Source organism: Oncorhynchus mykiss, chromosome 10, assembly GCF_057628025.1.
Source record: "Oncorhynchus mykiss isolate SJ-2025 chromosome 10, ASM5762802v1, whole genome shotgun sequence".
Classification (NCBI taxonomy): domain Eukaryota; kingdom Metazoa; phylum Chordata; class Actinopteri; order Salmoniformes; family Salmonidae; genus Oncorhynchus; species Oncorhynchus mykiss.
The window spans coordinates 14,660,197-14,675,886 of record NC_143031.1 but is presented as its reverse complement, the minus strand read 5'-3'; the positions used below and the strand labels follow the sequence as shown (position 1 = coordinate 14,675,886).

Here is a 15,690-nt window from a genome sequence, read left to right as displayed (position 1 = left end):
TAAACTAATAAACAATAACACTTAGGCTTCTACCTTCAGTTTATACATATTATAAACATTTTACAGACACAATCTATTTTACAATAGTTATATTTTGTTTGTTTTTAGTCCTTCCTCTATTTCTGATGTCCATCCAGTTTGATTTCTATTTGTAACTGCTATTTCACAACATTTCTGAACCTATATACATTTTACAGACCACGTATGTTTTACATTGGTTATCTTGTTATTAGTCCCACCCTTCAGCCCCATTCAACCCCTCCCATCTATCTCTTAACACCATCCATTTTAGATTTCTATTTTCCATATATTTTTCAACTGTGCTGTGATGCTTCACAAAGTACTGAACCTTTCTATTCTCATAGCTTCTACAGATTGTAAATTAAAGATAAATATTTTTGCTAAAATAATTATTATATTGTTGATTGATTGATTGACTATGGCTTTTCAAATCAACCAGTATTGCTATCTGCAGCATTAGTTCTAGGCACATGTTGCAATTCTTCAGCCATTCCTGGACCTGTGACCAAAAATGAGCTACATATGGACAGTACCAAAATAAATGATCTAATGACTCTACCTCCTCAAAGCAAAATCTGCAGAGCTGGGAAGATTGTGTGCCCCATATATATAACATTCTATTGGTTTCAAGCATTTTGAATAGTAATTTAAATTGAAAAATTCAAAGTTTTGAATCCGGTGTTGTTTTGAGATTCAATTCATAAACAATATGCCATGGAATGAGTACATTATTTTGCAATTAATATGGCACAGCTGTCAATTTTTTGTCCTTAAATGAAATTGGTACATGTTTTTATTTATCACACTTTTCTTTAACCATTTATGTTCTTTAATGCAGGGCCGACAGACAAGTTCCTTACTTTTTCCCCTTCTACTTGCCTCTTTCATTTTTGTGGTAATGCTGCAATTAGTTGGTTGAAATTTTGGGTAGAGCAGACATTTCCATATGTCTGTGTTAGCTGCATGTGTGACAACTCCACCAGTCCTATTGATGATATTATTCACTAAAATTATACCTTTTTAAAAATTTCATCGCAAAATACATTTTTATAATCAATTAGTATATTTGAGTTTTACCACAATATATGTTGTATTATTTGTTCTGTCTTTTCACGTGGATTAAACTGATATTGCAACCAACATTCTAAGGCTTGTTTAAAAAATAACGAGATTATTTCCTTTTCAAATAACCGAAAGCAGTTGTGAGCAGTTGTAATCTGAATAAAGGCAAAAAGGCCATTCTTGAACATGGGGTGAGACATTCCTACCAATTTACTAGAGAACCAGTTTGGATTTAAGTATAACTTTTGTATGACTGATGCCTTTAGTGAGAGGTCTAATGCTTTAATATTTAATAATTTCTACCCTCGATTTTCATATTCGTTATATAAATAGCCTCTTTAAATTTTGTCTGGCTTGACATTCCAAATAAAATAGAATATTTCTTGTTCATATAATTTAAAAAGCAGGGCACTAGGTGTAGGCAAAACCATAAGCAAATAGGTAAACCGTGATATGACTAAAGAGTTAATCAGGGTGATTTTTCCACAAATAGACAGGTATTTTCCTTTCCATGGTAGCAAGATCTTATCTATTTTTGCTAACTTTCTATAAAAATGTATTGGAGTGAGATAATTTCTTTCTTTTGAGATTTGTATACCGAGTATGTCCACATCCCCGTCAGACCATTTTATTGGTAAACTACACGGTCATGAAAAATCTGCATTTTTTTGTGATCCAATACGTAATATAGCACACTACATCCAGAGAGGTTAGCAAAAGTATCTTGATCCTCTATGAGGCTGTGGAGGGATTCTAATTGTCATTTTAAAAGAAAACTGTCATGTCCTGACCATAGAAAACCTGTATTTTCTATGGTAGAGTAGGTCAGAGCGTGACTAGGGCTTTTTGTTCTAGTTTATATTTTCTATGTGGGGTTCTAGGTTTGATTTTCTATGTTGGTGATTTGTATGATTCCCAATTAGAGGCAGCTGGTTATCGTTGTCTCTAATTGGGGATCATACTTAAGTATCATTTTTTCCACCTGTTGGTTATGGGATATTGTTTGTGTTAGTGTGTTTGAGCCCTGCGTTGTCACGGGTCTTTATAAGTTTTGTTATTTTGTTTCAGTTTCACTTTGTAATTAAAGATGTGGAACTATACTCACGCTGCACCTTGGTCCAATCATTATTACGAACATCGTGACAGAATATCCCATCCACAAAGGACCAAGCAGCGTGCCCGGGAGATAATGGCATCCTGGTCTGTGGAGGAGATTAGGGAGAGAACATCCTGGACTTGGGACGACATAATGGCAGGAGACAAGAGCCTGTCATGGAAGCAAGCGGAAGCAGCGAAGGAGGGACAGCGACGAAGTCGGAGAGGAAGGCCATAGAAGCCCCAATAAAAAAAAATGGGGGGGGCACATGGAGCAGTCGGCGGATCCGAGGAGTGAACCAGAACCAGTCTGGGAGAAGAGGGAGAATTTGGAGGAGAGAGAAATGGGAGAGTTGTTGAGTTGGTGGAGGATGCACAGATTTTGCCCAAAGGAACGTGTTGTCAGTTTGGTGCCACCTGAGTCAGCTCCCCGTACTCATCCTGAGAAGTGTGTTAAAGTTCCGGAACAATTGAGGCCGGCTATACGCACTAGGTCTCCAGTGCACCTTCACAAACCAGTACGTACTGTGCAAACTCCTCGCACTTACCGTGTGAAGTGTATTAACTTCTTTGGGATAGGGGGCAGTATTTTCACGTCCGGATGAAAAGCATGCCCAGAGTAAACAGCCTGCTAAAAAGCCATAAAAGCTAGAATATGCATATCATTGGTAGATTTGGATAGATACCACTCTGACATTTCTAAAAACCGTTTGAATGATGTCTGTGAGTATAACAGAACTCATATGGCAGGCAAAAACCTGAGAAGAAATCCAACCAGGAACTGGGAAAGCAGAGGTTAGTCGATTTTCAACTCAGCTCCTATTGATGACACAGTGGGAAATTGGTGAAGTGGGGCCGAATGAGAGGGGATTGAGTAAGGTCTACCATGACCTGAACATGCGCTGACCACGTGCGTTCATGTGACAGCGAGCTCTGTTCCATCGCACTTCTGAAGACAAAGGAATTCTCCGGTTGGAACATTATTGAAGAATTATGATAAAAACATCCTAAATATTGATTCAATACTTAGTTTGTCATGTTTTTACAGACTGTAATATAACTTTTTAAAACTTTTCGTCCGTACTTTCCGCTGGACTTGCCCGCGCGTCGTGAGTTTGGAAAGTGTACTGAACGCTAGAACAACAAGGAGGAATTTGGACAAAAATGATGGACATTATCGAACAAAAAAAACATTTATTGTGGAACTGGGATTCCTGGGAGTGCATTCTGATGAAGATCATCAAAGATAAGTGAATGTTTAATGTTTTTTCTGACTTCTGTTGACTGCACAATATGGCAGATATGTTTGTGTCTTGACTGGGCTCCGAGTGTCGACTCAGATTATTGCATGGTTTGCTTTTTCCGTAAAGCGTTTTTGAAATCTGACACAGCGGTTGCATTAACCTTTCTGATCTCCCCATCCCGGATCCGGGATCGTGAATACAGACTCAAGCTCATTACCATAACGCAACGTTAACTATTCATGAAAATCGCAAATGAAATGAAATAAATATGCTAGCTCTCAAGCTTAGCCTTTTGTTAACAACACTGTCATCTCAGATTTTCAAAATATGCTTCTCAACCATTGCAAAACAAGCATTTGTGTAACAGTATTGATGGCTAACGTAGCATTTAGCATTAGCATTCAGCTGGCAACATTTACACAAAAAAACAGAAAAGCATTCAAAGAAAATAATTTACCTTTGAAGAACTTCAGATGTTTTCAATGAGGAGACTCTCAGATAGCAAATGTTCAGTTTTTCCTGAAAGATTATTTGTTTAGGACAAATCGCTCCGTTTTCTGCGTCACGTTTAGCTATGAAAAAACCCCTGTATCCAGGATTGTGTAAATCTATCAGCAAGCTCATTAGCATAACACAACGTTAACTATTTATGAAAATCGCAAATGAAATGAAATAAATATGCCATCTCTCAAGCTTAGCCTTTTGTAAACAACACTGTCATCTCAAATTTTCAAAATATGCTTCTCAACCATAGGAAAACAATCATTTGTGTAAAAGTAGCTAGCTAGCGTTAGCATTTCGCGTTAGCATTTCGCGTTAGCATTAGCGTTAGCATCCAGCACGCAACATTAACAAAAACATAAAAGCCTTCAAATAAAATCATTTACCTTTGAAGAACTTCTGATGTTTTCAATGAGGATACTCTCAGTTAGATAGCAGATGCTCAGTTTTTCCAAAAAGATTCCTTGTGTATTAGAAATAGCTCCGTTTTATACATCACATTTGGCTACCAAAAAAAATCCGAAAATTCAGTCCTCAAAACGCGAACTTTTTTCCAAATTAACTCCATAATATCGACTGAAAACATGGCAAACGTTGTTTAGAATCAATCATCAAGGTGTTTTTCACATATCTCTTCATTGATACATCGTTCTTGGACACATGCTTTCTCCCCTGAATCAAATTGTCAGGTGCGTGAATGAGGACCCAAAAGCGAATTAACAAACAGAGTTTCTTTAATGATGAACACACGTGGGCTCAGATGGACAGGTAGATTCCGACAGGACAGGACAAGGTTGCAGCAAACACGATGATAGTCTGGTTCAGGCATGAGACACACAAACAAGAATCCGACAAAGACAGGAGCAGAAACAGAGAGAGATGTAGGGACCTAATCAGAGGGAAAAAGGGAACAGGTGGGAAAAGGGGTGAATGAGGTAGTCAGAGAAGACAAGGAACAGCTGGGGGAAAGAGGGACAGAAACGGTAACCTAGTACGACCAGCAGAGGGAGACAGGGTGAAAGGAAAGGACAGAAACAAGACACAACATGACAATACATGACAGTACCCCCCCACTCACCGAGCGCCTCCTAGCGCACTCGAGGAGGAAACCTGGCGGCAACGGAGGAAATCCTCGATCAGCGCACGGTCCAGCACGTCCCGAGAGGGAACCCAACTCCTCTCCTCAGGACCGTACCCCTCCCAATCTACGAGGTACTGGTGACCACGGCCCCGAGGACGCATGTCCAAAATCCTACGGACCCTGTAGATGGGTGCGCCCTCGACAAGGATGGGGGGGGGGGGGAAGACGAGCGGGGGCGCGAAGAACGGGCTTGATACAGGAGACATGGAAGACCGGGTGGACGCGACGAAGGTATCGCGGAAGAAGAAGTCGAACTGCGACAGGATTAATGACCCGAGAAATACGGAACGGACCAATGAACCGCGGGGTCAACTTGCGAGAAGCCGTCTTAAGGGGAAGGTTCTGAGTGGAGAGCCAAACTCTCTGACCGCGACAATATCTAGGACTCTTAGTTCTACGCTTATTAGCAGCCCTCACAGTCTGCGTCCTATAACGGCAAAGTGCAGACCTGACCCTCTTCCAGGTGCGCTCGCAACGTTGGACAAAAGCCTGAGCGGAGGGGACGCTGGACTCGGCGAACTGAGATGAGAACAGCGGAGGCTGGTACCCGAGGCTACTCTGAAAAGGAGATAGCCCGGTCGCAGACGAAGGAAGCGAGTTGTGGGCGTATTCTGCCCAGGGGAGCTGTTCTGATCAAGACGCAGGGTTGCGAAAAGAAAGACTGCGTAAGATGCGACCAATAGTCTGATTGGCCCGTTCTGCTTGACCGTTAGACTGGGGGTGAAAGCCGGAAGAGAGACTGACGGAAGCCCCAATCAAACGGCAAAACTCCCTCCAAAATTGAGACGTGAATTGCGGACCTCTGTCCGAAACGACGTCTGACGGAAGGCCATGAATTCTGAAAACATTCTCGATGATGATTTGTGCCGTCTCTTTAGCAGAAGGAAGCTTAGCAAGGGGAATGAAATGAGCCGCCTTAGAGAACCTATCGACAACCGTAAGAATAACAGTCTTCCCCGCTGACGAAGGCAGTCCGGTGACAAAATCTAAGGCGATGTGAGACCACGGTCGAGAGGGAATGGGAAGCGGCCTGAGACGGCCGGCAGGAGGGGAGTTACCGGACTTAGTCTGCGCGCAGACCGAACAAGCAGCCACGAAACGACGCGTGTCATGCTCCCGGGTGGGCCACCAAAAACGCTGGCGAATGGAAGCAAGCGTACCCCGAACGCCAGGGTGGCCGGCTAACTTGGCAGAGTGAGCCCACTGAAGAACGGCCAGACGAGTAGGAACGGGAACGAAAAGAAGGTTCCTAGGACAAGCGCGCGGCGACGGAGTGTGAGTGAGCGCTTGCTTTACCTGCCTCTCAATTCCCCAGACAGTCAACCCGACAACACGCCCCTCAGGGAGAATCCCCTCGGGGTCAGTGGAGGCTACTGAAGAACTGAAGAGACGAGATAAAGCATCAGGCTTGGTGTTCTTAGAGCCCGGACGATAAGAAATCACGAACTCGAAACGAGCGAAAAACAGCGCCCAACGCGCCTGACGCGCATTAAGTCGTTTGGCAGAACGGATGTACTCAAGGTTCCTATGGTCAGTCCAAACGACAAAAGGAACGGTCGCCCCCTCCAACCACTGTCGCCATTCGCCTAGGGCTAACCGGATGGCGAGCAGTTCGCGGTTTCCCACATCATAGTTACGTTCCGACGGCGACAGGCGATGAGAAAAATACGCGCATGGGTGGACCTTGTCGTCAGAGAGGGAGCGCTGAGAAAGAATGGCTCCCACGCCCACCTCTGACGCGTCAACCTCGACAACGAACTGTCTAGAGACGTCAGGTGTAACAAGGATAGGAGCGGATGTAAAACGATTCTTGAGGAGATCAAAAGCTCCCTGGGCGGAAACGGACCACTTAAAGCACGTCTTGACAGAAGTAAGGGCTGTGAGAGGAGCTGCCACCTGACCGAAATTACGGATGAAACGACGATAGAAGTTCGCGAAGCCGAGAAAGCGCTGCAGCTCGACGCGTGACTTAGGGGCGGGCCAATCAATGACAGCTTGGACCTTAGCGGGATCCATCTTAATGCCTTCAGCGGAAATAACAGAACCGAGAAATGTGACGGAGGAGGCATGAAAAGTGCACTTCTCAGCCTTCACAAAAAGACAATTCTCTAAAAGGCGCTGGAGGACACGTCGAACGTGCTGAACATGAATCTGGAGTGACGGTGAAAAAATCAGGATATCGTCAAGGTAAACGAAAACAAAGATGTTCAGCATGTCTCTCAGGACATCATTGACTAATGCCTGAAAGACAGCTGGAGCGTTAGCGAGGCCGAAAGGAAGAACCCGGTATTCAAAGTGCCCTAACGGAGTGTTAAACGCCGTCTTCCACTCGTCCCCCTCCCTGATGCGCACGAGATGGTAAGCGTTACGAAGGTCCAACTTAGTGAAAAACCTGGCTCCCTGCAGGATCTCGAAGGCTGAAGACATAAGAGGAAGCGGATAACGATTCTTCACTGTTATGTCATTCAGCCCTCGATAATCTATGCAGGGGCGCAGAGACCCGTCCTTCTTCTTGACAAAAAAAAACCCCGCTCCGGCGGGAGAGGAGGAGGGGACTATGGTACCGGCGTCAAGAGCTACAGACAAATAATCCTCGAGAGCCTTACGTTCGGGAGCCGACAGAGAGTATAGTCTACCCCGGGGGGGAGTGGTTCCCGGAAGGAGATCAATACTACAATCATACGACCGGTGTGGAGGAAGAGAGGTGGCCCTGGACCGACTGAACACCGTGCGCAGATCGTGATATTCCTCCGGCACCCCTGTCAAATCACCAGGCTCCTCCTGTGAAGAAGAGACAGAGGAAACAGGAGGGATAGCAGACATTAAACATTTCACATGACAAGAGACGTTCCAGGAGAGGATAGAATTACTAGACCAATTAATGGAAGGATTATGACAAACTAGCCAGGGATGGCCCAAAACAACAGGTGTAAAAGGTGAACGAAAAATTAAAAAATAAATGGTTTCGCTATGATTACCAGAAACAGTGAGGGTTAAAGGTAGCGTCTCACGCTGAAACCTGGGGAGAGGACTACCATCCAGGGCGAACAAGGCCGTGGACTCCCTTAACTGTCTGAGAGGAATGTCATGTTCCCGAGCCCAGGTCTCGTCCATAAAACAGCCCTCCGCCCCAGAGTCTATTAAGGCACTGCAGGAAGCTGACGAACCGGTCCAGCGTAGATGGACCGACAAGGTAGTGCAGGATCTTGAAGGAGAGACAGGAGTAGTAGCGCTCACCAGTAGCCCTCCGCTTACTGATGAGCTCTGGCTTTTACTGGACATGAAGTGACAAAATGACCAGCAGAACCGCAATAGAGACAGAGGCGGTTGGTGATTCTCCGTTCCCTCTCCTTAGTCGAGATGCGGATACCTCCCAGCTGCATAGGCTCAGCTCCCGAGCCGGCAGAGGAAGATGGTAGTGATGCGGAGAGGGGGGCAACGGAGAACGCGAGCTCCTTTCCACGAGCTCGGTGACGAAGATCAACCCGTCGCTCAATGCGAATAGCGAGTTCAATCAAGGAATCCACGCTGGAAGGAACCTCCCGGGAGAGAATCTCATCCTTTACCTCTGCGCGGAGACCCTCCAGAAGACGAGCGAGCAAAGCCGGCTCGTTCCAGCCACTGGAGGCAGCAAGAGTGCGAAACTCAATAGAGTAGTCTGTTATGGATCGATTGCCTTGACATAGGGAAGACAGGGCCCTGGAAGCCTCCTCCCCAAAAACAGATCGATCAAAAACCCATATCATCTCCTCCTTAAAGTCCTGATACTGGTTAGTACACTCAGCCCTTGCCTCCCAGATTGCCGTGCCCCACTCACGAGCCCGTCCAGTAAGGAGAGATATGACGTAGGCGACACGAGCAGTGCTCCTGGCGTAAGTGTTGGGCTGGAGAGAAAACACAATATCACACTGGGTGAGGAACGAGCGGCATTCAGTGGGCTCCCCAGAGTAACACGGCGGGTTATTGATTCTGGGCTCCGGAGATTCGAAAGCCCTGGAAGTGGCCGGTGGATCGAGGCGGAGATGGTGAACCTGTTCTGTGAGGTTGGAGACTTGGGTGGCCAGGGTCTCAACGGCATGTCGAGCAGCAGACAATTCCTGCTCGTGTCTGCCTAGCATCGCTCCCTGGATCTCGACGGCTGAGTGGAGAGGATCCGAAGTCGCTGGGTCCATTCTTGGTCGGATTCTTCTGTCAGGTGCGTGAATGAGGACCCAAAAGCGAATTAACAAACAGAGTTTCTTTAATGATGAACACACGTGGGCTCAGATGGACAGGTAGATTCCGACAGGACAAGGTTGCAGCAAACACGATGATAGTCTGGTTCAGGCATGAGACACACAAACAAGAATCCGACAAAGACAGGAGCAGAAACAGAGAGAGATATAGGGACCTAATCAGAGGGAAAAAGGGAACAGGTGGGAAAAGGGGTGAATGAGGTAGTCAGAGAAGACAAGGAACAGCTGGGGGAAAGAGGGACAGAAACGGTAACCTAGTACGACCAGCAGAGGGAGACAGGGTGAAAGGAAAGGACAGAAACAAGACACAACATGACAATACATGACACAAATGGTAAAGTAGAAGCTGCTGGCAATTGCGCACCGAATTTGACGCAGGACACCAGGCGGACACTTGGAAAATGTAGTCTCTTATGGTCAATCTTCCAATGATATGCCTACAAATACGTCACAATGCTGCTAAGACCTTGGGCGAACGACAGAAAGTGTAGGCTCATTCGTTGCGCAATCACAGCCATATAAGGAGAGAATGGAAAACAGAGCTTCAGAAATTCTGCTAATTCCTGGGTGATGCATCATCTTGGTTTCGCCTGTAGAATGAGTTCTGGGGCACTTACAGACAAAATCTTTGCAGATTCTGAAACTTCAGAGTGTTTTAGAATATGCATAGTCGAGCATCTTTTCGTGACAAAATATCGTGCTTAAAACGGGAACGTTTTTTATCCAAAAATGAAATAGCGCCCCTAGAGCTCTAACAGGTTAAGGAGAAGTGCATCTAAAATTCCATGCATAACAATTGTATCTTTTAGCAATGTTTATTATGAGTATTCCTGTAAATTGATGTGGCTCTCTGCAAAATCAAAGGATGTTTTGGAACTTCTGAGCGTAACGTGCCAATGTAAACTCAGATTTTTGGATATAAATATAACTAACTTTACAGAACAAAACATACATGTATTGTGTAACATTAAGTCCTATGAGTGTCATCTGATGAAGATCATCAAAGGTTAGTGATTAATTGAATCTATATTTCTGCTTTTTGTGAATCCTCTCTTTGGCTGGAAAAATGGCTGTGTTATTCTGTGAATAGGCACTCACCTAACATAATCGTTTGGTTTGCTTTTGTCGTAAAGCCCTTTTGAAATCGTACACTGTGGCTGGATTTACAACAAGTGAATCTTTAAAATGGTGTGAAATACATGAATGTTTGAGGAATGTTAATTATGGAATTTCTGTTTTGTATTTGGCGCCCTGCAGTTTCACTGGCTGTTGAAGAGGTGGGACGCTACCGTCTCACGTACCCTAGAGAGGTTAAAGTTCCGGTACCATTGATGCCGGCGAGGAGTAGGCACAGGACGTACTGGACTGGGGAGGCACAGTGGAGCCCTGATGCGTGGGGCCGGTACAGGTGGCACCAGACTAGTGACACGCACTTCAGGGCGAGTGCGGGGATGGGTACTGTCACGTCCTGACCATAGAAAACCTGTATTTTTGTTCTATTTTATATTTTCTATGTTGGTGATTTGTATGATTCCCAATTAGAGGCAGCTGGTTATCATTGTCTCTATTTGGGGATCATACTTAAGTAGCATTTTTTCTACCTGTGGGTTATGGGATATTGTTTGTGTTTTAGCACTACGTTGTCATGGGTCTTTGTAAATTTTGTTATTTCTTTTCAGTTTCACTTTGTAATTAAAGATGTGGAACTATACTCACGCTGCACCTTGGTCCGATCATTATTACAAACATTGTGACAAAAACATGTATCATCAGCATACAATGATACCTTTGTTTTTAAGCCGGGGATTTCTAATCCCTTAAAATTATTGTTGGGCCTAATTTTAACAGCCAACATTTCGATGGCAATAATAAATAGATATGCCGATAATGGACAACCTTGTTTTTCTCCTCTAGACAGTTTAAAACTTTCTTATCATCATTTACTATTTTACACCTAGGGTCACTATACATAACTTTAACCCATTTTATAAGAGATTCCCAAAAATTGAAATATTCTAGGCATTTATATATAAACTCCAGTCGTACTTTATCAAAAGCCTTTTCAAAATCAGCTATGAAAACCAGGCCTGGTTTCCCAGATATTTCATAGTGTTCTATTGTTTCCAGTACTTGTCTTATATTATCTCCAATGCATCGTCCATGTAAAAAAAAACGGTCTGATTAGGATGAATAATATCTGACAATACTTTTTTAATTCTATGCGCCAAGCATTTAGCTAGGATTGTTGCATCACAACACTGAAGTGTAAGAGGCCTCCATTTTTTTAAATGGACTGGATCTTTATATATACCTCTTGGGTCCTGTTTCAGTAATAATTATATCAGACCTTGTTGCATGTCTGATAATATATCATTTATGTAGGAGTGGTTAAAACAAACTAATAATGGTCCTCTGAGTATATAAAAAAAAGTTTGGTATACTTCCACTGGTATGCCATCCAGCCCTGGAGTTTTCCCAGCCTTAAAGGCTTTTATTGCACCAAGAAGATCCTCCTCTGTAATTTGGCCTTCACATGAGTCTTTCTGTTCAGATGTTAATTTTAGATTATTATTAGGGAACAATCCATACAATTAGCTTCGGTAAGTGGAGCTGGAGGAGACTGAAACAAAAACATATTCCTAAAGTACTTCACTTCCTCTTTCAAAATATAATTCAGTGAATAATGCGTGACTCCATAATTTGTAACAATTTTCAATAAAAACAATTGGTAGTATTTCTAGATTGAAAAATCATTTGGTGCATTTTCCCACATATTCCATCCAGTTGGCTTTATTTTTATAATATATTACACTGGATCTTTCTTGAATAAGTTCCTCCTTTTCTTTTTGTTTTTCCTCTAACTTATTCTGTGGCTCTATGGTACCGTTTTTTATTGCTATCGAACTGTACTGTTAGTCCTTCAATTTCCTTTGTTAATATGGACTCTTTTGATTTAAATTGCTTTTTTGTTATAGATGAGGACTGAATTGCATGGCCTCTAAAGGCACATTTAAAAGTGTGCCATACAATAAGGGGATCTGCTGTACCTACGTTATGTCTGTAAAAGTCAGTTATAAATTCTTCTGTCCTAGTTAAACAATTTATCATCTAGTAGGCTTTGATTAAATTACCAATATCCTCGCCCACGTGGGAATTCTGTAAGAGTAATTTTTATGCCAATTATGTGATGATCTGACCTCATTCTGTTCCCTATCAACACCTTTTAAACTTTTGGTGCCAGAGAGAATGACATAAGAAAGTAATCAAGACGACTAGCTTGATTAAGCTTCCTCCATGTAAATCTCACTAGCTCAGGGTATTTAAGCCTCCATATATCCACTAATTCCAATATATCCATGGCATTCATGATTTCCTTAAGTGCCTGAGGGGGATAGTTTGTAGTGTGATTTCCTTTCCAGTCCATAGAGGTATTTAAAACCGTGTTATAATCTTCCACCTTAATAATAGAGTATAGTGTTGCTTGCAGAGTTGATCAATTCTTAAATATATTTTCAAAGAAGCTTGGATCATCATTATTTGTATCGTACAGGTTAATAAGCCATATCTGTTTATTGACCAATAACACATTTAAAATAATCCATCTATCTTGATGATCTGTTTGGAGAATTTGCACATTTGGATCAAAATTACTGTTAATTAATATCATCACCCACTTTGAATTTCTTTGCCCATGGGAGAAATATATTTGCCCCCCCAGTCCTTTATCCACAAAACATCTAAAATTGTTGAATGAGTTTCATGTAAACAATAGATATTATATTCCTTCTCTTATTGCCAGGTAAATACTGATAGTCTTTTATTATTGTCTGCAAAGCCATTACAATTATAATATATAATTGGATATACTTATTTCACCACTGACCATAATGAGACAACTTTCAATACTATTTATCAATATATATGTTTGTAAACGTACCACTAAAAAGTAACATGATGAATGAGTATCTGTATACAGTTGAAGTCGGAAGTTCACATACACCTTAGCCAAATACTTTTAAACTCAGTTTTTCACAATTCCTGACATTTAATCCCAGTAAATATTCTCTGTTTTAGGTCAGTTAGGATCACCATTTTATTTTAAGAATGTGAAATGTCAGAACAATAGTAGACAGAATGATTTATTTAAGCTTTTATTTCTTTCATCACAGTCAGAAGTTTACATACAATCAATTAGTATTTGGTAGCATTGCCTTTAAAGTGTTTAAATTGAGTCAAACATTTTGGGTAGCCTTCCACAAGCTTCCCACAATAAGTTGAGTGAATTTTGTCCCATTCCTCCTGACAGAGCTGGTGTAACTGAGTCAGGTTTGTAGGCCTCCTTGCTCGCACTCGCTTTTTTAGTTCTGCCCACACATTTTCAATAAGATTGAGGTCAGGGCTTTGTGATGGCCACTCCAATACCTTGACTTTGTTGTCCTTAAGCCATTTTGCCACAACTTTGGAAGTATGCATGGGGTCATTTTCCATTCGGAAGACACATTTGCGACCAAGCTTTAACTTCCTGACTGATGCCTTGAGATGTTGCTTCAATATATCCACATCATTTTCCTACCTGATGATGCCATCTATTTTGTTAAGTACACCAGTCCCTCCTGCAGCAAAGCACCCCCACAACATGATGCTGCCATCCCCATGCTTCACAGTTGGGATGGTGTTCTTTGGCTTGCAAGCATCCTCCTTGTTCCTCCAAACATAACAATAGTAATTATGGCCAAACAGTTCTATTTTTGTTTCATCAGACCAGAGGACATTTCTCCAAAAAGTACAATATTTGTCCTCATGTGGAGTTGCAAACCATAGTCTGGCTTTTTTATGGTGGTTTTGGAGCAGTGGCTTCTTCCTTGCTGAGCGGCCTTTCAGGTTATGTCGATTATAGGAATAGTTTTACTTTTGTACCTGTTTCCTCCAGCATCTTCACAAGGTCCTTTGCTGATGTTCTGGGATTGATTTGCACTTTTCACACCAAAGTACGTTCATCTCTAGGAGACAGAATGTGTCTCCTTCCTGAGCGGTATGACAGCTGCGTGTTCCCATGGTGTTTATACTTGCGCACTATTGTTTGTATAGATGAACATGGTACCTTCAGTCGTTTGGAAATTGCTCCCAAGGAGGAACCAGACTTGTGGAGGTCTACACATCTTGGCTGAGGTCTTTTGATTTTCCCATGATGTCAAGCAAAGAGGCACTGAGTTTGAAGGTAAGCTTTGAAATAAATCCACAGGTACACCTCAATTGACTCAAATTATGTAAATTAGCCTGCCAGAAGCTTCTAAAGCCATGACATCATTTTCTGGAATTTTCCAAGTTGTTTAAAGGCACAGTCAACTTAGTGTATGTAAACTTCTGACCCACTGGAATTGTGATTCAGTGAATTATAAGTGAAATAATCTGTCTGTAAACAATTGTTGGAAAAATGACGTGTCATGCACAAAGTAGATGTCCTAACCGACTTGCCAAAACTATAGTTTGTTACCAAGAAATTTGTGGAGTGGTTGAAAAACAAGTTTTAATGATTCCAACCTAAGAGTATGTAAACTTCCGACTTCAACTGTAGCTGTACCATGATATTTGCATTGCTACTAAATAAACCTCCAATTGGTCCCCACTATTCCACCCGCTAAAAGCCCTCCTCATCCCGATATGGGTTGTCATCACATTTCCCTGCAGACCACCCCGACCCCCCGGAGCCCATAGCCCTGAAGAGACTGGGATCCATCCCTCGGAAAGAGCACACAGTGCCACTCACAGAACAGAAGTAGATCAACCGCCAAATGCATTTCCATCGCCCTCACCTCAATTTGGATTATATATAGCCATCAAAAAAATACAGATATATTTTAAAAATCCTGTTTATCTTATTTTCCATAATTATCTTTTAATGTTTGTAGTAATGTAAGCAATTTATGCCAAGTATTTTACCTCTCACCAGTCTCGCCATTATCAAACAACAATTGTTGTGAATCATCCTATATTGTCCCTAACAACTTTTACTCCCTCGCAACAGTTGTGGGATACACACATGAACCCACACACTCGCATTCTCAACAGTTGTACCATCGCAGAGCCCAACTCAAGAAAGGTCTTGATTTACGAATACATATACAGTTGCAGCTGTATGAGAAGGCCTGCAAAACTGTGCAAAAAAATTGGCAGAAATGTGGAGATTTTATCAACCATTGTCACTAGCAGGCCAAGCAGGCTAAGAATCTTGAGGGGGCAGTGCTCTGCCCGCGTTTTGGCTGCATACAGACCACTTACAGCAGGCCCATAAAACAATTAGGGACTTCTCCTTAGTATCTGGGTCATTCAGGTGGGTGTCTAGGGTATAGGGTTGTGGACCATTCCATCAATATAGGATCATAAATAAATA

At 42.6% G+C, this 15,690-nt stretch overlaps 1 long non-coding RNA gene across 2 annotated transcripts in view; it reads right to left on the bottom strand.

Annotated features, from left to right (window-relative positions):
• The window catches only part of LOC149979942 (uncharacterized), a 391,469-nt gene extending 386,870 nt beyond the window's left edge, over positions 1–4,599 (bottom strand). For both annotated transcript variants that reach the window (XR_016483577.1, XR_016483578.1), the window contains exons 1-2: positions 4,310–4,599; positions 3,880–3,941 (exon numbers count right to left, since the gene is read on the bottom strand). This is a non-coding gene — a long non-coding RNA (uncharacterized LOC149979942). The remainder of the gene's footprint in view (positions 1–3,879; positions 3,942–4,309) is intronic.
• Between the last annotated feature and the right edge of the window lie 11,091 nt (positions 4,600–15,690).